Source organism: Ciconia boyciana, chromosome 2, assembly GCF_034638445.1.
Source record: "Ciconia boyciana chromosome 2, ASM3463844v1, whole genome shotgun sequence".
In the NCBI taxonomy this organism is placed as follows: domain Eukaryota; kingdom Metazoa; phylum Chordata; class Aves; order Ciconiiformes; family Ciconiidae; genus Ciconia; species Ciconia boyciana.
Genome location: NC_132935.1, coordinates 69,719,874 through 69,745,944, shown reverse-complemented (window position 1 = coordinate 69,745,944; position 26,071 = coordinate 69,719,874).

The window sequence follows — 26,071 nt, the reverse complement described above, 5'->3', positions numbered from 1 at the left end:
GAAAAAACCACATAATTTTAATTATAATTTCTTATGCTTCATAACAAAGAAGAAATAAAATATCATAAAATAAAGACTCGACTGATGATTTTTTCTGGAGAGATAAAACTGTCTCTTAATCTATTAATTCCATCAGTAATCATCCCAATTTCAGGTTTTTTCATGCTCTAAGTTTTTTTTCCTTCCTGACTTGCTTTTATCCTGATTTGCTTTCCTCCTCAGTACGTGGCAGATTTGTGACATCACACACAAGACACCTTTAACACTACAATAGGCAGTTTGCTGTGTTTGCTGGATAGTGAACACAAAGTCAGTGCTGGACAGAACGTGGACTTTATTCCTATGGTTGGTGAAATCACCCAGGAAAATGACAGTTTCACTGTAAAACTCCACGTGATCAGATTGACAACAAATCCATACTCCTATTAACTCTGCTCATGACCAATTAAAAAATGCAAGGATCTGATCTTCAGAGGTACCAAATATGTGCAGCTTCATTAGTCTTTTCAGTAATAATGAAATATTGTGCAAAGCAACTTTTAAAATAAATAGTTCTAATGAATGTTTGGTCTTTCTTCAGGAAACTGCTGATTAATTATGATACAGATAGTTTATTAATTTTGCTTTTCTAGAGGAGTCAGATCTTGGAAAATGTAATTGCAGTGCACAGCCTGTGTTCTGAACATATGAAAGTTTAAATCTATCTCTCACAGGGTCGCTCAGACAAAATTGTTCTTATTTGCAGCTGCCATTTATACACAGTATTTGCATACAAAGGCAAACAAAGCACTATATGATTTCAAACTACTATGTTACAAGTGTGGCAGTAACAGCATATATAGTAAACTCTTCAGAGTACTTATTAAGTTCTTCTGAAAATTATTATTAGAAGGATTTGATACTAAAAGATGTCTATAGGCCTCCTTGAAGTCTATAGTTTACAAGGGCAACAGAATTCTGACCATAGTCTGTGGGTTGTAGACACTGACATTAAAACACTGCTTACTTCTCTCACAGGGCCAACGTGAATGTAGAATCACTGACTAATATTTGCAAAACATTTTGAAATCCTCACATAAAAGGAACATAGCAGTTCAGAGTATTTATTTTTGCCAGTAGGGAATATTTGTGACTTTGGTTTCAGTGTCCACATTTTTTAGGCTCCCATATGTTTCCAGAACTCAATTAGATCTCAGTAGGTATTTCCTGAGAAAATCTTTTAAATTAGTAGAAAAAAATAAAATAAACTTGGTTACTTGTATATAAACCAGGCCTTTCTATCTGTGGCAATGATATTGTACTGTGACTGTGGTGTCATAAGCACTAATGGAGAAAAAAAGCTGGAGTACAGATTGTCAAGTAATCTTTAGAAACCAATTAAGTGAAGTTTATCAAACCAAAGAGGCCCTAACCTACAGGGAGAGCTAATAATTTTATTTCAAAAACAAAGTTACAGCTTAGTGTAGGGCCTCTGCAACCCATCTAGTTCTTGTTGAAATAACCTACTTATAAAATGCCAGGATTGTTTTGTTTCTCTTTTTAGTTTTGTTTCACTAATATTTTATTTTAGTTAAAATTTTGCTTGGCTAACATGACAATGTGTGTGTGTTTAATTTCTCCAGCACTGTAGATATAAACTTTCTCCCAACTAATATCACAAAATGTAACAAGGAGTTAAGTTGGAGTCGCAAAGTCTGCAGTTCGTAACTTGACATCCTGTCTTTGCAGAGTCCACTCTGCAGCTGACACAAAGCTCTATTTAATGTGCTGCCAATCACTTCTAGTCAAGTACAGTACCGTAAATCCTTGAGTACTCTTTCAAAATGGTTTTGTTTATATCTTTTTCCATTTAATCTGTTTTTCTCTCGCCATCCAGTGACGTGTAAATCCAAACAAAATTGCCAGTATTGGCTCCAGGAAAAAAGTTATCCTTTAAATTGCTTTCATCATCTCTCATAGACCTCTTCTAGGAAGAAACCAGCTTGTTAAGATATAAGAGAGAGGCTATGAAGTCTCTATGTAAGCTTCAAATAATCAGAAATGTACCGCTAAATATATATTACTAGTGCAGATTTGAAGGACTGAGGTTCACAGATAGTTACAGAAGAGTTTAGCTATGGTTAATAGTATCTGTAACTCAGTTGTATTTGATGATTCATCTGATACCTTAGCTGAACTTTTTTTCACCACTCTTCAGTTGTCCCTTACTCTTTCAGCTTTGCTGATACCCACATGGGCTGTTCACTTGAATCAGTCTTCATCAAGCCCAGCTCTCCTGGTTCCTCTTCCACCATTTTGTGACCCACTCATATAATCTTTGATATTATCTTTTTTTCAACATCTCCTCTTCAACTGTTCTGTGCCTTCTTACAAGCTCTCAGTTTCCTTCTCTCTGCCTTCTCTTCCTGTTTTTTTCCAATGATATCAACAAGGCTTTTCTGCACTTTATGTTTTTTCTTCTTTCTGCAGGTCTGTCCCATCATCACCAGCTGCAGTGTCTACCTCCTAGGCTGCTGCTCTCAGCAAGAAGCAAACGTCTGCAATTATCACAACTACACTGACTTCCTTCACCTTGTACTTGATCTCCTGCTCCTCAGGTCTGTATTCATCCTAGGTGAACAAATCTTATCCAGGTTAACTGGACCCTACATGGACAAACTGAGCTGCCATCGCGCCATTCTTCAAACCCTTTCATTCCTTCTGCTTCCACTTTTTTTCCTCAGAGTATCCCATCTTATCTCCTTTCTCTCTCCCACTGGTTCCAATACATCCACTCTAATCTTGTCCCTCTTTCCTGATGGCATTTTACAATACAGTACCGCACAGTGCATTACTGTTCAGCAAAAACAGTACTGTTCAGAAAAATGGTTCATTTTTTCCTGTCATAGGAAAAAGTCTGCTTGACTCCGCTTTATTCTACAAACTTTGACCTTCTTTTTATCAGTGTGCTCAATGAGAATAATGTTGCAATTGCTGTTTAGTATTAATTTCTAATCATATTCTATAGTTTTTCCAACCCACTTCTGTATCTTCAATGCAATTGAAATTACTCTCATCTAATTCCCTAAATACCTTCTCAAATCCAAAACTCTGCAACAGTACATACTCATTGATTTATTGTCTTATCTTGACAGAGCTAGCTAATTTTCTTCTTGCAAGCAGGACTTCTCTTGATTTCATCTTTACTCTGGTTTTCATCTTTCCTTTTTGGTTGGTCTTCCACTCTGTGACTGAATAGTCTTTATCACCTCCTACAGATTTCTGAGCATGCCACAAACCCCAACTTCTGTTTGCTTTTTGGTAGCAGTAATGGTGGCTAGGGCAAGGACCTGCCCCTCTCTGTGATAAGGGTTGCTCTTTGTGTCCTTCATCCCAGGAGTTTGACTTCCTCTGGGTTGCAGCCCAGTAAGGAGGGGGAATAATGGAGAAGCATCAGACATGAGAGCTGATCTGGGTGCCAGCATTCCTTCTTATACCACCATTCTCATCTGCAGACTCTTAATCAAAAACTATGCAATATGTTTTGAAAACAAACCCTGACTTGTTTCCTTCTGACCAAATGAAATACTGGCTTACCTCTCAGGAATCCTTGTCAATTACCACCTGCCAGCTCCAGGTCAACCCACCTGGGGATGAAATTATAAAATTTTGCTTCCTTCTACAATCATCCTCAAACTTTTTCACAAAAGTTTTTTTCCTCCCCTGCACTGGGAAAGAGCTGTGCCTATACTGTGAGAGAAGTGCACTCATGCACTCAAGGGATACACACTGCAGTCAGTGCTGGACTGCACGAGACAAAATCCTAAGGAGCCTTCTAGTAACCCTCACAAATACTGAGAAGACCTTTTCCCCTTCGATACCTTGTCATCTATATGTCCAAGAATCCTTAAAAAAATTCTAGTCAGAAATGGTGGAATGCAAGAATCAAGACAGACAAAGGTTCATATGTAGGACTGAAGTGTGAAGCGCACAATGGAGCTCCTCCATCCTTTATAAGAAGCACAGGCAGTGTCATCATGACAGCCGTGATTTCCACCTCTTCAATTTGGTCATGCCTCTAGATATTGTTGGCAAAATTATGTCTATGTCTAACTGATTCTCTGTGATACAATATTTCCTGTGCATTCACAATTCTCAAATCCTTTCTGTCAGTTGAATGTTGCATACATCCACTACTCCAGTACCTTTTTTTTCTGGTTCTGAGAAAAGTCATCGTCTGACATCCACCCAGAGTGCACCAGAATGATAATCCTTCCAGACTGTCCCTTTTGTCCTGCATCTTCTTTGTGTGAATATTTCTACTGCTTCCATCATACAACAAATGTTAATTTGGTAATTATGTTCAACATCAGATGATTGTTTTCATTTTCAAACTGTAGACTATCACTACTACTTTTATAATTTCTTGTGAATTTACTGACATTCAATACTTGTCTTCAATCAGACAAGTCTTCATCAGCCACTTTTAAGATTTAAAAATAATTATGTTCATGCTCTTTATTATGCTAGTGTTCATAATCCTCTATAAAGCAATTCAATATCCCTACATTCTCAACAGAAATCAGTATCTTTAGATTTCTCATAAAATTATATTTTGCCAGAATGCCTATGGATGACTTAGTAATGCATCTATATTGTCTCATTATTTTCTTATGAAATATCAACTGTGTGTTCCCACCCATTCTCTTACAGTGTAGCGGGTCCACCAATTCTCTGGGACATGAACTGTCTTTTTGGTTTGTGTTTTAAAATGTCTGACTATAGGAGTGTGGGCAATGGATAGCACACAGATATAGTAATAATGATGGCAACAGCAAAAACACTAACAATGTCACCTCTGACATGGTGATTTCAGAATTTGTTCTAGATCATGCTGCTAATTTTGCTGCTGATACACAAGAACTGAGTAAGAGTTGCTGAACACACATATAAACAGAAATAGCAGTTTTGCAGCTAGAATCTGTACCTTGGGTGTTTCTGTAGTAAGTTAGAATCTGACAAGTGTATTTTTGTCCATGAGGCAAAGAGTAGTGAGATTCCTCAGCACGTGGTAGTATTGGTGCTGAAGTGGTGGACTCCTGATTGGCAGTGAAAATGTCAGCAGATTTTCCATTTCCAGGTGCTTTCATGACCTAAAGCTAAATGAAGCTTATCTATAGTGATTAGCCAAATTTGGATGAGTAACAGCAAGAAGATGAATGATACATTGGATTTGATTAGTATAAAAATTGCTTAGGGACCATCATGATATGCAGCATTCCTTCAGTGATGGGATTGTACCCGATTGTACTTCTTTGGATGGGTTGGATGGGGGGCTAAGGGAGTGGAGGAATAATGAATTCTTTTTGGACTAGGTGAAAAGAGATGATTTATCTTTGAAATTACCCAAAATTCATTCATAATCTAGTTTAAGATATTACTCTTAAAATGTTGCCATTCACAGTGGGAGAACCATCTAATGTACCCACTAAAAAATTGTATTAACATTTGATATGCAAATAATACAATCATGAAAATACTTGAAGACTTTCACCAGCTAGTATAAGACTGTTTAAAATTAGCACAGTAAATATAAATAAATAAATATCAAATGGAAAATTATCTTAGGTCTGCAATGCTAATTTTTTTTCTGATTTTGTCTAGACAAAAGTTAAGGTATTATGTGAAGGTTTTTTAATATAAGAAAATTTTTAGTGAAATGTTGTTACATGGCTTGGCTAAATAGAGAATCCAGTATGGTGTCTGAATGCACACGTTTGCAATAGATGATATTTGGTGTTAGATTACTGCTTTTTAGCATTTTAAAGGTACATCAGAGTACTACTGCCTTGCTAGTCATGACTGTCTCAGTTCAGTGGTTGGAGTAACATTGACTCTTGATGCTGTAAATGCTAGCGCATCTCCAGCTCTTTTCTAAGTCAACTGTTTGCCTGAACTATAGGTCATCAACACAAATATATCTGTTTGATACTACAGGCACAGAGACTCAGGCTTTTCTTGATCTTTATATATGTAAATATATATTTTATATATATATATATTTAGTGTGTATTCTCATTTTTCATTTAGAAGGAGATGGAGGGTAGGATCTCTAAGATAAGATGCAATTAATTTATCTCACCTCCTTTTAGTACAACTTTATGGTATTTTCAAGACACTTTTCAAGAAAAGTGATTTGTTTTTCATGTGGTTTACCCAGAGCCTGGCTCACAAGCTTTCATGAAGTGCTGGAGAGAACAAAAGCCTTTGCTCAAAAACCTTATGGGGAGCAGTTTCCTTTTCTGCTGGATTCGTACATTACATGAATATTACCCTTGTATATCTATGCTTGTTGTCAAATTTGAATATCATTTTCCTGTTCTTCACTATATAGCTTCTAAGGATGTGCACAAGGGTTGATCAACACTGGAGGGCATTTCATAGCTTATAGAGTAGATGAAAAAGTAAGAAGGCTTGTCATCTGTAATGAAAGACATTGTAGTGGTCCATTCTTCAGATTTCATTGTCATTAAAATTTTTCCACTAATTTCAAAATGCTGCAAGAAAAAATTGTAGCTAGGACATTGAGATTTTTTGTTTCTGATACTGATTCTACCTATGTTTTACCACTGGTTGGTACCTGGAGATCATAGTTTATCTTTACTGTGAGGTGGTAATTCCAGAGTGCTACATTCCTGTTAATCTGGTTTCCAGAAAAGATAAAAAATCAAAATATTTCAAGAACACTAAACTTCATAAACTGCAAGAAAATGAATTCAGGAAGGACAAGGATCCAGTTCTCACCTTCATCCTTTGTAGTTTTTATTGGACTAGATTTCTGTTCAAACATTCATTCCCATCTACAGCTAAGAGTTACAGAATGTTTCTGCTAGCAAATAATTTTGGTTCCAACAACAACAATTTTGGACAGCAAGAGCAATTGCAGTTACATTGAAGAGACATGCTTCTGACCACTTTACGACTGAAATAGATAGTTTCAGAAGTAGACTGATCTAGTCAGATTTAGAGGTCAGTATTTTAAAGGGTTGAGGTGATTGTTTTCCAGGTGTCAGAGAAATGTCAGCCAGTCTCTAGTCAGATGTGATATCTAGCATTATTAATAATTCTATTAGCTCTTCCTCTCCTCTCCCTTTTCTTTGCCCCAAATTTAATTACAATTGTTCAGTGACAATAATGAACAACGTTCATGGATGAGTCAATGGTAAGTTAATTTTTCGTGCCTTACAAACTTCGTAGTTGTGAACCATTACATTCTTAAAAAGGGACAGAGTCTCTGTGTTCCAGTGAGATATGAAGTAATTGCTTGTAGCACATCCCCAGATACTGAACTTCAAATTATGACATTTTTCTACTTAGAAAGATTTACTTGACACTCTTGGACTGAGAGAGAGAGAGAGAGGGATGCATCACCATTCCAAACTCATCACAATAAAACATGCATTTTATTTCCCATGGTACCATCATATATTATACATTTAATATATAATTTTGGAGTTTCTCATAGATTCCATATAAAGTTGCTTAGAAAATTATTAATTCAGTGAATGCCTCCTTTGTTCTCTTCATCAGTGTTCTCCAAAATACCTCTTTCCAAGCTGATTTATTTTGAGGAGGTATCCTGTTTTGGTGAGTTTTGTTGTATTTTGATTATAAGCCTTTTATATTTTTTCAGTATACATTGTTGTGTGTAGAATTATTTCCATTTAACAGTGTATAATTACAATATGATAAAAAAGAGTATAAAGTATATATAAAAGCATATAGTTTTTTAATTGGATAACATTTTAAGCTTCTTCAAATATAGGGAAGCATTCTAGCATCAAATATATATTTTATAGAATTTATTTATTCTTTCATAGGGGATCAGTGAATCAGTTTTATGTACTTCAGAAACATATAGTAGGAAAAGGAACTCAAAAAGTGTGCATTTTTAACAATTTAAAATAAAAGAGTTTGCTTGTCCAGCTCTTCATGTGAACCCAAATTAGCATTCTGTGTTCATCTTGAGCTTGGATAGATTTGAAGCCTTTCATGTCTAAAACCGCATGATCAAGGGCAAAATCTTTTGCTAGCACTGGAATCTGGAGGGGGAAACAAGACACGCACACATGGCTTTATCACTGTGTGTTTTACTGCAGAGACCATGAAAAAAACTCCATTGTGTTTTATTTAATTAAAGCACACTGCCCCCTTTTGAATTTCTTTTTAACAAAAAATAAATCCTTCCTCATTAAAGATGTAGAGACCTACAGTATATAGTGGCTTGCCACAATGCTAGCTTTAACTATACTTTAAACAGCTTACAAATGACAGATCCTATATAAAATGATTTGATGTTCCCTTGGTTAATTCAATTGCAGAAAACTTGCCTGTGTAAGAATCATGTCTGAATATCGTCCCTCATGAAATATTATCTCCTGATTAGCTTGGATTTTCACTAGCAGGCAATGTGTATGGAAATTACAGTGCAACACAATTGCATCTTTTTTTAGTTTCATCTAGTACTTCCCATTTTTGAAATTATTCACTGAGATTTGGTATGAAGATAAGAGAATTATCTACTTTATTAAATACACCCATTCCAGTTGATCGTCTACCAAAAATTGCACATAGATTTGTCATGATGTTAAACACATTTGATCACGAGCACTTTTAAAGTTAAATTTGAACTTATAAATCACTGTGCCCTTGTCTAATTCAGGTGAAACAGGAAAACTAAACATGAAGAAGATAGTAGAAAGAAAGACAAATGTAGTAGAGAACTGGAGAGAGGGAAAAAACAATATGGAGAGAACAAAGAGGGCAGTGAAGGAAGAGAGTGCAAACTCGCTATTTATATTATGTACATTGTGGAAAGCAACTTCTAAAGTCTATGTGTGAGTAGTTCTGTAAACATGCACATCTGAAAGAAATCAGGTCCTTCTATCTTAATATGTACCAGTAAAAGATTTAGCTTTATGTGAAAAAAAACCCTAACCAAAACCAATGATAAGAAGCAATCTGAAACATTCATATGTAAAGAATAAACTTGCATAGGCAACTCAGAGTCACATTAGAGGGGAAAAAAAAAGCAGCAACTTGACAGAATTTTGAGAATGCAAAACATTTTTCAGAAGTTTCAGGACATAAACTTTTGGTAACATTTTACTGCAGAGAAATGATTTTTAGCAATTATAGCAAAATTTAGCAAGACTTAATAATTCCTGATTTTTCTGCTAGTATATGTCAAATATCGAAGAAAATCTATGTCAAAATTTCAAGGACTTTTTGAGCAAATATTAAAAAATAATTTCTTACTTGAAAAAAGCTACTTGGAACTTAACCTTTCATTTTGATCTTTTTCACACTACTTGTCAAGTGACCACAGTTGCATTATATAGTTATGTTTGCAGAAAGCTAATTGTAGCATGACTGCTGGACAAAAGTGGAAAACCACATTTTATTGCTTTCTGCAGGCAATAAAACAGAAACTTATAACAATTTTAATCCTCCCAAACAGAAACAGCTTTACATGTCCAGTAAGACTGATTCTGAATATGCAATATCACTCAGATTTTAAATAAGACAATTAATTTCAAAAGAATACGAATTTTCAATAATAAATGTACATGAACTGAAATATGCATTTAGAAAAATATTTCATGTGAATTATTCACTAAGAATAGGTTCCACAAAGCTACTTAGAAAGTTTGCAGGGGTCTGAGTGTTTCAAGACAAATCTACAGACCCCATTTAACGCTCTGATAGTGTCAGCATCCACAGACACTGTCACTTTTCCTCTACAACACCTTTTGACTATAGATGTGTTTCCCTAAGTCATGCTCTGAATAAGGCATAGGAATTTTGTGCAGTGTGCTTCATTAACCTGCTGAACTTCACAACACCCATGAACATTACAGGGGCCATTTTTTATGATAGCTATTTCATAGTTCTGACCTCGTCATTCTACCTTCTGACCTTCATATTTCAGGAAGATCTGTGTGTGGAGAGGGCACTTATGTTCTTGCATGGAGTTCCATTGACTTCAGTGGAGATCAAAACAAGTTCAGTGTCACCATGGGTCTAATTACAGGTGCATTGTAAACAGGAATAAATATTAAAACAGGATAATTTGTAGACTCATGCTCTAGAACCTGACGATTGAAAGATTTCCTCCCTCCCTTTCTTCAGTCATAAGAGCTATACAACTATCTCATATTTTGGTAAGGAAAATACTTTTAAAAAACAAACAAACAAAACTGAATTGCTACATTTTGGATCTTGGAAAGAAATCAAAGTTTGGATAGGCTGACAGTGGTATTTTGAGAGATCTGGAGGTGGATTTAGTTGCACTTTTCACCTTTACTTTCTCTCTTTTGAAATTGATAATATATCCTAATTTTTCATATGTATGTCTGCACAGGTTAATTTCTTTACAGTTTTCTATTACTTGTGGCTGTGCATTTTTATTATAATCACCAGTTGTAAAGAAGATATTTATATGAGAAGAAATGTAATATTGCAAATAAAGACTGTGATAGTGCAAGACCTTGCCAAGCATACACAGCAGCTGATGGAAAATTGTTGCTCTTTGGGGGGATGTCTAAGTGGAGACTAACCAGGAGGAAAAGCATGGGTAGGCACTGCTAATTCTTTAGCACTGAGTGGAAGTAAGCCTTGAAATGCTTGCAGTGTTTAAATCTGTAAAGTTCTGGCTAGAAAAAGGGCAGCATAGAGACTGGAAATGGTAATACTTGAGAAGCTGTGAGCTTAGATGCAAACCTCATCACGAGGCTAAAAGGATCCTTCATAAATCTCACTTCCACAAAACAGAAAGAAACTGGCAGATGTCCAGGAGTACTCTAACACAGGATGGGATACACCTCCACTTCTCTGCCTGTTACTTTCTATCCAGCTCTTAGAGGTGTGTGACTTTATATATAGCATTGTAAAGGTGAAATACAGATGAGCATACAGAGTTTAGGTCTGTTAATTTACTATGCTTGGTTTAGCTCATTCCTTGGTAGCCACTGCAAGAAGACGAGGGAGGGTAGACTACTTTGTTGATTACTGCCATGCTTCTACCTGGTTAAGTGGGCCACATTTCTTATTACACAGTTTGAGCATCTTTTCTTTTAGTTAATCTGCCAAGATCCTAGTGATGAACCATCTTTGAATGAAAACTGTATCAGATCAAGACTGACACTTCTATATTTTTGCCTTTGGAGTCTTGCCCTCATTTCTCACATTTGATACATATACATGATTTTTTGGCTCATTGCGTCCATGCCCATCTGTTGCAGTGGAATTGTGCCCAGCATTCACAAGTTGGTCAGATTGTTCAGTATGATATAGCTGGTGATAATTCCAGGGGAACAGTCTTCCAAACACTGGAATTCCTCCCTCTGGAAGACAAACTGAAGAATCAGTATTGCATGGCTCATTACAACTGGTTGCACCCATCAGCTTTAGTGTGCCACAGAACAACTAAAGAGAGAAGGAGATGCAGGCTTCTTGGGCACTGTGACAGTGAAAGAAAAGATCCTTTACTTGGAAATGAGATCCTGCGATGCTCATGAAGGCTCTTATTTTCCTGTAACAGGAGAAGAAAGTCTACAGACCTCTTTTGTGAACCACATACATATGAACTCCATCAATTACACCTCAGCATTATCCGTCACCATAAACGTTACTTCCAACACAAGGCCCACTGCTGTCTTTACAGGTTGTGATGTTTGCAGTTCTACTTTGTCAGCAACAACACATTTTATTTAAGCAAATGATAATTTTGCTTATGTGATAACTGGGGTGAATCCTCAGCTGCAAGAGATGAACACAATCATACAAAATCAGTAGAGCTATGGGTTATTTATACCAGTTAAGGTTATATCCCTTTGTATAAGGCTTTTAAAAATGTTGGGACAATAGCACTTGTCTCATCAGCAAAACTGAGTGCCAGCTTAAACTCTAAGGCAATTGCAGAGATATTTAAAGAAAAAGATTTTTTTTTTTTTATTGCATTGAACACTCAGCTGAAAAGCATATTGAGAACAATAGCACTCATTATTTTTATTTTATATAGTGTCCTTGTTAGTATTTTTCGAATGTCTATGGTCAGGTTACTACAGACACCTGTAAAAACAACACAGGACTGCACTGATTTATAGAATCATTGATTTTAGGGAAAGAAGGAACTATTATGACTGCCTAACCTGAGGTCTTGTGTAACACAAGACTAAATGATTCCTGTTTCAAGACAATGTTTGAAGTTTCTCTTGAAGTACCTCCTGCCCTTTCATTTATAAAACCTATGAAATACTAATGGGTCTAGTTTTCTGTAGCAGAGTTATGTACTGACACATGAAAAAGGGAAAATAAACTTTTGAGAGCTCCTACAGAGTAAAAGAAGACAGAAGTAAAGCAATTGTAAAAATTACACAAAGGAAAATGACTTACTTACAAACTCACAATACTTACACAGGGTTGTAAGTGGAGCAGAATTCGTTCTTGCAAAAGCAGATGTAACACACATGCAGAAGGCCCCTTGCTTCAGTAATTAAGGAAGGTGGAAAATGGATTCAAAAATTTTCAGGACCAAGACATAGACCTTCTAACTCCCTGCCTAAAATACAGGACAATATTATATCTACATAAGTGATTTAAACTTCCTCTGACTGAATTGATAGAGCAATATTATTTAAATATGGCAGCAAATACATTTTTTTGTATATGATACATACCTGTATGAGGTTTTTTAATAATACTAACATGAATTACTTAGATATTATGATAGGACAAGTACAGCCTGCCAAAAAATTAGCAAGGGAGGAGAGTTTTATCTTAATTTAAAAAAAAAATCAATCATTTTATCTAGATGAAGCTACATCCTTGAGAACAATGTTTGGCATCAGAAAACAAATAGGTTTACAAGTCTTGCTGAGATTCATAAAATGAACTGCAAAGTACTATATTTAAAGGAAAGTCCCAGTGTATGAGGTGACCAGACATAGTAATTCAGTAGATTTGACTTTGAGAAGAGAAAGTAACCCCACAGACTATGATACTGAACTCTAACAGACACGTAAAGCATAATACGGTGAAAAAGATCTCTTTCTCACTCTAGAAACAATGTAAGGATAAAATGACTGCAGGTGATGATAAAGGTCTTTGAATCTGCAAGGTTCTGCTTCTTTCATGCTTAGAGTGCATTGTCCTGTTTAGGGCCAATGTTCACAGTTTAGTCAGATTTGTTCAATAAAAGGAAGGTGATCTTTACATCATAAATAAGTTTGGTTGGGGATTTTTTTGTTGTTGAACCATTTCTTCTGCTTCTAAAGTAATTTTACCTCCAATAACTGGCATTGTGTTGGTGTTTCAAGTTGTTGGTGCTTATGGTGAGAAGACTAGGACAGCCAAAAAGATCTGGTAGTAAGAGGAAAACAGGTTAAAGACTTTAAATACCTTGTCTTGATCAAATGGCATTGACAAAGCTGTCCTTACCCAGCAGGCCAGAAAATCCTCAGAGATCCTCTGAGGGATCCTCTTGTTAAGACAGGTCAATAAATAAGTTTATTTCCCAATTTTTGCCGTCAGTGATACGCTTTCACCCCAGGCAGAATTTGGCCTCATAATGAAAGATTTTATGCAAACCAGTCAGAATTAGTCAAAGTTTTTTGTTCTTGGTCAAAATTACATTCTGTTTTAATGCTTCATTATAATTTGTCATTCTAGATTTACTACTACATACTGCATGCTCCCTGAAAACAGCCAGAAAAAAGGAAAAGGTTGGGATTTTAAGTGGTATTTGTATTTTGGACAGGCACAATTCTCATGCACTCCTGCAACTAACTACCTGTTTAACTGATTTTTAAAAATTGGCATATCTCCTGAAAGAATAGAGGTGAAAGGATATTGGAGCATGTTTTATCACTGGACAGTGGCCAACTCCGGGCAACATACTTTTTTCGTCTTACAATTAATTGTTTTATGCATTATATTTTTCTGTTTAAAAAAACAACAATATTTAAAGTAATGTATTTTAAACATTCACAACAAAGTTCTTTTTATGGGGAAGAACTGCACCTTTATAGGAGTTTGTCTTTTCTAATGTTATACCCTCCATGTAGTGGACTTCTTCAGAGAATTCAAATCCAAAGCTGTTACAATGGCTTCAAAGCCTTAGACCGAAAACTGAAAATAAAACAAGTTAGTAGGGACAGGGAGAGGGAGAAAAGCTTCTGTAATGAACTGCTTATGACAGAAATGAAATTACTATTTGAAAGTATTTTTATTTTGCTGACTCAGATTAGTATGGCGCTCTCAATCAAAAAATATTTCAGTACATTCATGCCTTCTGCCTTCATTGGTGATACCAAACAGTTTGAACAAGCCAGCTCTCAAGCTACTCTTTTATGTCAGTTGTGATGACTCATCTATTCAGAACACAACCATGAAAAAAACCAAATGCCACGTTAACATATCACTGTTTATGCAGAGATACTCAAGGTCCTCAGAATTACTTCTCTTCCCTCTGACTTCTAATATGAGAATGCCTACCACCTCAGCTTGTGTAAGTCATTGTAGCAACTGAATATTATTACTTCTAGTACTCTACATTAGGGAAGGTGGAAGACTAGCATTATTTTTTTGAGAAAATATTTCATTCTGAATGCCAAAATAGTGAAGGCTTCAGAAATTACATGATGGACCCAGAGACATCAAGCACTCAGTACAGAATAAAGTTGCTGTTTAAGGGAGAGATACCACAGACACATATATGTGTTCTGCTTTAAATATTCACATGTTCTTAAAAAGTGCTTGGTTCAACTGTGTTTTGATAAGACTGAAAAACATAGTATAGACTATGACTCTGGAGACAGTTTTTCCATAGGAGAAATCCTGAACCATCTCAAACCTCTAAAAGATATTGCCTTATTATGCTGGAATTCCTGGAACTTTGGAAAGATAATGCTAAATCCTCCAGGAAAAAAACCCCAACTATATAGAAATAGTTAAAAATATGTATTCAAAGATCCATTGTTAAGCATCAACATTAATTCCCATTTCATCTATTGTTTCAGAATATGAAAAATCAAATAGGCATTTTTTGAGATCTTTTGATGCAATCCTAACAAGTGATATTGGGATTTTTAAAATTTTATTTAAACCTGAAATAATTGGCTTTTCACTTTATTTCACTCCAAAACGTTGCTACTACAGTCAGAATTTTAAATGAGAGTACTTGGGGGTCCATTGGGTGTTTCCTTACATTGCTGCCTTGGAGATGGTGTGTCTTGGATCAGCCTTAAAAAGAGCTGGTTTATGAGGTGATTAAGAGATTTACTTCCTTTTAATTTTTAATCTTGAGAGAACAGAATTGATCTGTAATGAAAATTGTCACCTTCCTATTTCTAGAACATGTTAAGTTTCAATAACACCTTACAGCTTCTTATTTTTCCCCACTGCTGTTAAAAAGCCCATTCATTTGGGCTAGCAGAAGCCTTTATTATATTTCTCCCCTCATCTATCCTTCAGTTAATAAAACCATAGGTGGTAATCCACAGTGTTTGAGTCCCATTTCTGTGTACAATATGTATGTAACTGTAGTGGTGCAGGGAATAGTCAATGGACATTAACTATGTTAAACGAGAAGCATTGTACCCTCAAGCATGAACCACAGATTCCCACAGAAATTCTCTAAATCAAGTGTTGAGTAGATTTTTGTCTTCCTGGCTATTTTGTTATCTCTGTTGTAAGACCCTTGGTTTTTTGGCGGTTCTGAACAGATATTGTGATAGACACCATGGTAAACAGCTCTCTTATTGTATTTTGTACTAGGATATTGAACATTTTCCTGAGCAAAGTGCAATGTGATGCCAAGTATTTCCATCCCCTGCAGCTTCTTACAAAGGGAACCAGTCCACAGCTTGCTAATAGAGATGGAGGAGCTCTTCCTTGTAAGCTTTCAAAATAATCCATTTTAAAAGACTGTTTCAGCATAATAAATGCTTAGTGACTTGAAATCCCAGTGGGTTTTGAAGAAACAAATACTGTACTGTATATGCCGAATCTGTACAATTTGAGCTTTGCACTTGAAGTACTGTAGATGTGTCCTTGCACTGATAATAACAGTCTTTTCAGGTACAAAAGAACTAATTTATAGTTACAAATAAGAAACCAGAATTAGCTGTGATTTAATATTTCTTTATACATAGCATGCTTTCTATCTTTGTTATAACTGGATATATCAAACATATCCATTCCATAGATACAGATGTATAATGCGCATAGGAGGAAAAAGAAACATGAATTAAAGAAACATTATGCTTGCATCAAGCTTATGCTGTTTAAGTATTGAAACTGCTGTTGAAGTTTAATGGCTCTGTGTGCGGCTCTGATTTTTTTTCCTCTCTCTTTGTTAGGTTAATTCAGCTTCAATAACAAGCCTTTTCTGTCCTGCTACCAAATACCTCCAAATGTACAGCAAGGGAAACTGGCATTTCAAATTAAGGGAAACAGTGAACCAAAACAAGAACACAATAAAAGAAAGAGCAGGGTGATACATGTAAATGATGTACTCACTGAGAACTAACAGCGGTAGCTTGCAGTGAAGGGATTTAGCTCTCTGTTAATTCAACTGATAGGGAGACAGGCATATTTGGGAAGAGGCTTGGCCAGGTTCCTTAAGCTCACAAAAGCTTTAGTGGTTACATCATCGGGGAGCTTTGGGATTTTTTAAAAACTTGTTACTGTAGTTAGTCTGGTAAAAAGAGAAATCTTTCTTTTTTATATGATGGAGATACTCTATCGTCATTGAAATTAATCTTTTAATAGCAATCATCTATCATTTTAAGCCACTTGAAGTATTTTCATTTTAGCAGAATAAAGAGTAAAACTATCTTTCTTTCTGCAATTCTGCTACCAGTGGTCTTGTACGGTTCCTTTAGGAGTCCAGCAGCACAGATTTAGGGTAGAAAGTCTGACCAAGGGGGATATATTTGTTGGCCTGCTTACTGTATGCAAGTTTCTTCTGCATAGTAACTGCTTATGGTACCATACTGGAGAGGGATTAAGATGTTTTATATTCTGTGTGTGCATTGGAGAGGATGTGTTTTACCTAATCTTGTTTAGCCACCATGCAGACAGCTTTGAGGATTTTTTTTATCCTAGTATCCTTTAAAACCTGCAGATCTTTGGAAAGGGAAGGTATTTCCATTTCTTTCGTTTGCTTTTCAAAAGTGCAGAGCTTGGCCTTTATCTTGAGGAGCAAAGAAGAAAATATTAAGCATGGTGCTCCTGCCTACAGGCTTGGTACTTGTTAAATGTTGTGGGCAATTAAATGTAGGTGGGAAGATTGAACTGCTCTCAGAAATTTGTCTTCATTTTTTGTATGAAAGCACAATAATATGTTCTCAAGTTCTTTGATGCTGACTGGATAAAATATAGGTCTACAGATCCAGTGTCCTTGAAAGTATAGCAGATGTTCATTGCTTTGTCTTCAAACAGCCACGTCTGGCTTCTTTTTCAAAGCAATGTCTTAATGTTGAAGGACTGACTGCTTCTTTTTTTACTGGGTACTGTGTGCATGCAGAGGTAGAAAGCAGGGGAAGGAAGAAAGCAAAATGATCACCTGAAAAGATGGGATTACTTTTGAAAGAGGAAATGTGTTGCCAAAGTCTGAGATCTTTTAAAAATCTTCAAATGCACCACAACTATTTGAGCAAGGGAAGAATTGCAAGGATGCCCAAAGGGTTTGCAGGGCTTGAAAGATATTAAGGCAGCAAGTTAAAGAACTTGAAAGTTTGGAAGGATGCTAAAGGGCTACAGATGCACTAGGAAAGACAATATGATTATTAGAAAGCAAAAAGGTAACTAAGTTGTTTCTTGTCTCTGTTATGTTGCTACTACCACAGTAGCATTTTTATTAGTCTCATACCAGATTCTCACATTTTTAATCCTTCCTTGGGACCTGGTTCTGCACTTTTGCCTTCCTTATCTCCCTCACTAAGGGTGCCACCACTCTTTGTCTGGGAGACATGCACCTATATGCATGTGACTTCATATGTTCATAATGAAAATAATAATCTTTTTAATTACCATGTTGTAAGGCTACAGGCAAGTGACCAGGGCTCTAGGTGAAAGACTAGGCCACTGACCATTCCCTGATCTGAGGTTAGGCTACATGGACAGTATAGGAGAAACCGCTGGACATCAGAAGTTACTGGACATGATAGATTACAATGTTAGAAGATAACAGAAATTACAGATGGCTGGATTTCATGGGTTATAGGGAGTTATGTGAGAAATGGCCAAAACCTAAAGAAAACCAAACTGGAGTATTGGGGACTTTCTGGGTAGTAGAATCTTGAAAGGCCAACATCCCATCAGTAGGTAACCCCATCAGTAGTACCACATAAGGCCAAGATCACCTAGGTAACAGTATCAGAAATTTCCGTATGGATGTAGAAAAACTAGGATCAACACGGAAAGGGTAGTTAGGGATGGGTTGTTTGGAGAAGACTGGGGCAGAGAAAGGCAGGTTGAAGGGAAGTGAAGAGGGAGATCAAGAAATAGGAAAAAGGATAATAAAGAGCTATATAAGTTTCATTGATTCCCGTTCAGGATGGCTTATCAGTGAATGTTGAATTCCCCGAGGAACGTTTATATACTGACAATACTAAAATAGCAGTTATCCACAACTTGTTATCAAAGAATCTTTTCATTTTTGGTAGAATCCTAAATTAGAGCTGCAAAAGTGAGTTAAAGAGAAAGACCTCACCCCATGTACACTGTCCTGAAGTTTGTAACTTCTCATGGATTTTCTTTCTGTCTTATCAGATGCAGGTTGGAAGCCCAGCTGTTACTCTAGTTTGAGTAAGGTTTATTTCATCTGACCGAATGCAGATGAAACTGTTTATTTAACTGCTAGCTTATTTCAAGAAAGTTCTCTTATGATGAAGTCATTCACCTCTACCTTTTATCTAAACACTGAAAAATATAACCATTAGAAAAAGATAAATTCAAGAGCCAAAACCCTATTTAACAGGAAATCAATGGAATCCCAGACAAATTAAGGCTAACATAGTGCCATGCAGTTACAGTAGGAAAGTGGCAAGATGAGTCACTGCATCCTAGTGGAACTATAAAAAACCTATTAAAGGGGAGAACAACCTGAGTAAATGACGAGGGAAAGCCCCAAGCATCCAGAAAAGAAGATTAACAAGGTAGTAGGAGAAGAGGACTACAATTAAGAAGTTCTTTAGCTTCAGACATGAGGACATAATAAAAAAGAAAGAGTAAGTTAGAGCTGGAAATCACGCTCTAGATCAGTAAATCCAGTTCTATGGCATGACAGACAGTCATGTCCTAAATTCTCTCTCATAATGAGATTAAGCTCTATATCTTTTTGTTGAGTTACTGTAGAGACTTTTCACTCTCATGCTAATTGATGGTGGTCAAACACTGAAATAGATTGTCCTGAGAGATTGTGGTGTATTTGTCCTGCAAGATATTCAAAACCTAACTGCACAAGGTTCGTGGCAACCTGCTCAAGCTGACCCTGAGTTGAGTAGTTGGGTTGGACTGTATGATCTCAAGAGATCCCTTCCAACCTCAATAATTCTTTGATTAAAATTTGTTATGCTTTTTTTTGTCCTCATTAATCCTACCATTCCAGAATAGTACTGATTCAGATGAGTTGATGGGTTGTGCTTCTTGCTCAGATTATTCTGAAATGTCTAGTTTTTTCTGAGGTGTATTAATAAAGAGAGAGCAAGAACATCTCTCACTAGATTTTGTTTTGATATGTTAACAAACTAAGCTCTTGTAGCATCCCATCCTACAACATGCACAACACTAGCTTCATCATTTGTGCCTCTTTTCTCACTTTAATTCCTTTTTCTTATAAACGAATGACCAAAACTGAATAAATCCCAACCCTCACAGCTTAATTTACAATATTTCAAGTCCTGCTTAAATCATTTATTGAAATCTAACCAGAAATATTCTATGGCATCTCCTTTGTAAAAAAAAAAAAAAACAAACCAAGAAAAAGTTGTCAAAGAGGGACATCTATCTAATCAGTTTGGCACAATCTGTATTTGCAAACCAATCTGGCATTTTATCTCATTTATTATTGTATTTCATCTCATATTCTATTTCTTTCTATGTCTTTTATTATTCTTCCTTTCAAATACCATTCTGAAGCCTTTCATACTATTGAGATAGACCAACATGGCTGGACATGCTACTGTGTTGTGACTACATCACAAAATTGGATCTAATTATTCCTTCTTGTTTTTTCAACGACCTTTTAAAGAGGATGTCTATCAGCTGTTGTGGCAGGGGCAACACAACAATTATTCCTTCCATTCTGCACTGGGAAGGTCAAAGTCTTCCAGGATGATGCATACTGAGATTGACAAAATAGTGGCATTAATGACCCCATAGTTCTTATGTTTCCTCAATGAGTTTACCGTAGGAAGACATACATATGTTTTTAATGAATTATTAGGGCACAAATTCCTCCTACATTACCATTATCTCCTAAGGTATGAGAAGGTTTCAGGTGGCATTATGTGAAAACTATTACACTCAAAATACTTTGGGGAATTTAATTGAATTAGCATGAGAGTGAAAAGTCTCTCCAGTAACTCAGCCTAAAAATACAGCTCACTGTTTGTATGAACACAGCCTTCTACAAACAGCAGATAACCCAGGGATGAGGATTTGGACAGTGCACACTTGATTCCTACGTGCTAACAGGGAAATAAGTTACATACAAACAATGGCACAATCCACATGAACTCATGATAGAAGAAATCCCAAAAGTATTCTGACCAGAATTATTATGATGTACGCTAGCTCAGGGATGCAGTCAATCTGCAAATTGTGGGTCAGCTGTCAGTGATGGCAAAGCTAGGACTTCTCTCCATTAACAAGATGATTTCAAGAAGTGATAATAGAGGTATGATCGCAGCTCTTAAGAAAAGAAACTCTTTAAACATCTATTTTCCTTATAAGCAAAACAATAAAGTTCTCTTCCTAGGAGACCAAACCAGCCTCAGAAATATGCCATGATAATTACAAAGGATGACAGACGAAATAGTGCAGGAATTCAAAGCATATGAAACAGACAATGGCTAAGTATGAAAAAGATCAAAATGATTGCTACTGTATGATATTGAGAACACACTCATAAAAGAATGTTTTACTCACACTGAAAGAAAGAAAACCCAGGAGAATTTGAACCCAATATGTAAGAAGGAAAAAGGTGGTGCAAAGAAAGTTTTTGCAAACTGGTATTCTATGTTGCTGCTTTGCACCACTTTCTCCTTAATATTCAGAAATGGGCTGTATGCAATTCCTTTGTCATCCAAAAAGGGCAAGTTAAGTAGGACCTAAGAACTGAAAGAATAAATTAACATAAAAGTTGTCATTGATTTGACCTTTATTTCTGTAAACTCCCATATGCATTTAAACTGCTTTCCGCCCCCTCCCCCCCTACTTTGAAGGATTTAACCTGGTAGAAAAGCAGTGAGTTGAAATGTCCAGGAGAGAGAAATGCAAAGTACAGAAGACAAGGAAAAACACTGATTGAAAAACACTGGATTACATGCAGTGTGCTGAGAAACCTCCTTTCAACATCTATATCTCAAATATGGAGCAGTCTTCAGGGACATCTACACAAAGGTGAGGAGATTGTAGCTAAGCTTGCCTTGTGCAGAAATCAGCTTTTCTTTTCTTCTCGTGTTGTCATAAGATGTTGATACCAAAGGGCTAAACTATTAAGGAAAAAGAAAAGTAGACAGGATGTTGCCCTGCAGAGAGAAAGCAAATACAGAGCGTAGGTTCTGCCTGACATAAACATACGGAAGTTGGGGTCCTAGTGAGCAAGTATACTAAACAGAATATGCCTTTCTAATTGTATCTTTTTGAAAATTAATTGCTCAGGGACAGTATTATCTTGGCTTCTGTTGTAGCTTGTGGTACCCTGATGGAGGAAGAAAGGAGGTGTAAGCACAGTGCCTGTCTTTCTCACCCGCTTACACAGAAGGCTGGGTGCAGATAAGAGATTCTGTTGTATCTCCATAAAGATACACAATAATAAATATGCTTTTTCAGCACCTCAAGGCTCTGAATCTCCTCAGTTCAGCTCGGGACAACCAAAACTGTCATGTTAGAAGGAGCAATACTATTAAATTCATATATATTGAAAGGGAAATCACCTTTCTTCCTGCTGTAAAAACAGTCCTTCCCTGGGTCGGCACAGATTTGTGCTCTAGTAGGACAGCAGAAATACATTTAAAATAAAAAGTAATGCCCAAGGAGTGTGAGATTTAGAGAATACTTAGAAGAGAGTTAAGATAGCATATAAATCTGAGATTATTAACTGTAAGGAGGAAAAAATGAATCTACCTGAAGAACGGTGAAGAGACTAGAGAAATAGCAGCATTTCTTTATATCAAAACCAATGGAAGACACTTTGGCTACGCAAGAACAACTCAGTTGGATGATGGATTCTGGCAGTGGTGGAAACAGGGATTTAGCTTGTATAAATTTGCTTTGATTCCTCTGAAGTCACTGGAGATAATTGCGCATTTAAATCTACTCATGTTCTTTCCCCTCAGTCACAAGTGTGTTGGGAACTAGGCTCTAGGAAAGGAAATGTTACACACATTTCTGGACTAGCAGGTCTGTCTGACATCCTTCAAGGATGCATGCATCATCACATTCACCAGAGAAACGTAATTATATGATTATGATGATGAAAATAACATCAGGCCTTGTCCTGAGTAGGATAAAACTCTGAAGGATGTTATTCTTGCAGACCTCTATGGGGTCCCTGAGTGAATTTCAGTCAAAATCTATGCAATAACATAAAGAGCACAGTAATGTTACTAGAATTGCCATAAGTCCTGTCCATAACAGCTGTCCATTATCCAATGACAATTTAACCTTTCAGCTACTCACCAATTCAAGAAAAAAATAGGATGTGCTCCAGGAGTTGAGTGATCAGCCACACTTTGATGGTTTGAACTACTTCTTGAAGATGATGAAATTGAGTTCTGGCTACACTGGAAAAATAGTTCAATTTGGGTGCTGTAGCAGATGATCTTCATTATCATATACATATGACATTATTGTATATCCCTATCATAACATATTATTCTTTAGTTACTGTAAGTTCAGTTCAGGGTTAGTTCACACCATATGCCACACAGGAATGTGTTGAGTATGTACTTGTGAGACTATATGGCAGAGAATGAATCTGGCAGGAAAAACAATTAAGAGTTTAACTTTCTTTTTTAATCCATCTTTAAAACATACCAAGGATTATTTTCAGATTGTTATCTAAATTAATAATAAGAAAGTTGAGAACAGTTTGTCAACAAAGAAGTAAAGTTGTAGAGATTTAGTGGATTGCACTTATAACCTGCTTTTGCAGTCAGTGGTTTGTGGAAGATCTGCTGCACCTTGTGAAGGTCCAGAAATTCAAATGAGATCAAGCAGATCTTTAGGACAAGGGCTTTAAGCAATGTATCAGAAGGAAAGCTGTTACAATCTATAATACTGACTTACTAATTTGCTGGCACCTCTTTCCAAAATTATCACCTATTTTCAGTCATTTGTTTCAGTGCTAATCAAGTGTGATGATACCTTTTTGTATAAATGCATTAACCTACACTGAAAAATGTTAACATGGAACTAGTATAATTCTGGGATAACCTGAGCTTTATATATTTATAAGGTATATATAACTTCAGTACAACTCAGATGTAGATAACTCAAATATAATTCCAGTTTCTGAATCTTTTTTTTTATTATTTGCTTACTGCCATGTAACATTTCTCAGGAGTACATATTTTGCAGACTAATGATTTTGATCTTTTCATTCCATTACAAAGTTTATATCAAACAACCACATTTTGGTACATCTCTCGCACCACAACTCAAGAATTTATGGATGTCAAACACTATTTCACAGCCATAAAAGCTAAAAGAATTTTTCTCCAAAAATAATGTTATCAAATAGTCATGTCCCAGTTCCACCCCACTCCTTTTGTCCAAGTGTATTTTATGCATATATATACACAAGAAAAAAAGTGTTTTTTCCATTATTTTTAATTATGCTGGCTGAGAATTTCTTCTCTGCATTAATTCTGGGTTTGAGGATAATGGAAGGATGTAGAGAATGAAATAGTCTGCTGTATCAGTTGGTTCTGAGGAAAAATGTTGATAGTAAACCTCACTTTCTTTGTTTCCTCCATTTGAACTGGTCCTGAAAACTGGACCAAGATTCAGCTTCAAGGAGGCCTTGCAGATTTCAGATGATGCAGTTATCTTTCCAGTAAAGTTAATGTTGCTCTTTTGATGAGATCTGCAACAAATTGAGCCTTTTCCTTACAGTGTCTCTGGAAACTCTGTCATTCAGCTCCATTTAATCCCTAGGTCAAGCGATGTAGACTGATTCACAGCCATTCTGTTCAACTCTTATTCTGAATTTATCAAGGCAGACAGGCCGTATTCAGACTGTATAGAGTCAGGAACACTCCCTGGGACAACAGTTACCTGATCATTGTCTTGACAGCACACGCTTTTTAATGTGCACCTCATTGCCAGCTCATCTGGAAAGGTCTAAACCTCTTGGAATACTAAACAGTGCTGACCACATCCATGCTATATATACATTTTTGACCACACAGTAGACAGTCTGTCAATACCTGAGTTCTTCCAGCAGGGGAAGTATCTGTTTCACGCAGAAGCAGAATCCAGGTACAAAGCATTCTGCAGGCAGTGTGGATACCAATGGGACTAAGACCTAGTGCCAAAGAGATATACAGCATCATGGCACTGGAGATGCCCATAAGTAATAAAAAAAGGAGGAGTAATGAAAAAAGGAGCCTTATATATCTCCAGCACTGAAGGATTGCTGCTCAAGGCCTGCTTTTGACCTAGTTTGACCAGCAATTGAAGCATTTGCTATGCTATGAAAAAATGACTGCTAAGACCCGGTCTGGGGACCAGAGATAGGTTGAAACTAATATCCAGTGGCACTCCTTTGTCTAAAAGCTTATTAAATTCTCCTTTCTTCTGCAAGCAGGTGTGGCACTGCTAGTTATATATACTATTAGTATAGTATATATAGTTAATAATATAGTATATAATAGTTAATACACTATTAGTTAGTACAAAAACAGTCAGTATCCTGGCAAATGAATGTGTATTTCCAGTCCAAAAGTCCACAGAATCACAGAATCGTATAGGTTGGAAAAGACCTTTAAGATCATCGAGTCCAACCATAAACCTAACACTACCAAGACCACCACTATACCACATCCCTAAGCACCTCATCCAAACGTCTTTTAAATACTTCCAGGGATGGCAACTCAACCACTTCCCTGGGCAGCCTGTTCCAATGCTTGACAACCCTTTCAGTGAAGTAAAATTTCCTCATATCCAGTCTAAACCTCCCCTGGCGCAACTTGAGGCCACTTCCTCTTGTCCTATGGCTTGTTACCTGGGAGAAGAGACCGACCCCCACCTCTCTACAACCTCCTTTCAGGTAGTTGTAGAGAGCGATAAGGTCTCCCCTCAGCTTCCGCTTCTCCAGGGTAAACATCCTCAGTTCCCTCAGCCGATCCTCATAAGACTTGTTCTCCAGACCCTTCACCAGCTTCGTTGCCCTTATCTGGACATGCCCCAGCACCTCAATATCCTTCTTGTAGTGAGGGGCCCAAAACTGAACACAGTATTCGAGGTGCGGCCTCACCAGTGCCAAGTACAGGGGCACGATCACTTCCTTAGTCCTGCTGGCCGCACTATTTTTGATACAAGCCAGGATGCCATTGGCTTTCTTGGCCACCTGGGCAAGCTGCTGGCTCATATTCAGCCGTCTATCAACCAGCACCCCCAGGTCCTTTTCTGCCAGGCAGCTTTCCAGCCACTCTTCCCCAAGCCTGTAGCATTGCATGGGGTTGTTGTGGCCCAAGTGCAGGACCTGGTACTTAGCCTTATTGAACCTCATACAATTGGCCTTGGCCCATCAATCCAGCCTGTCCAGGTCCCTCTGTAGAGCCTTCCTACCCTCAAG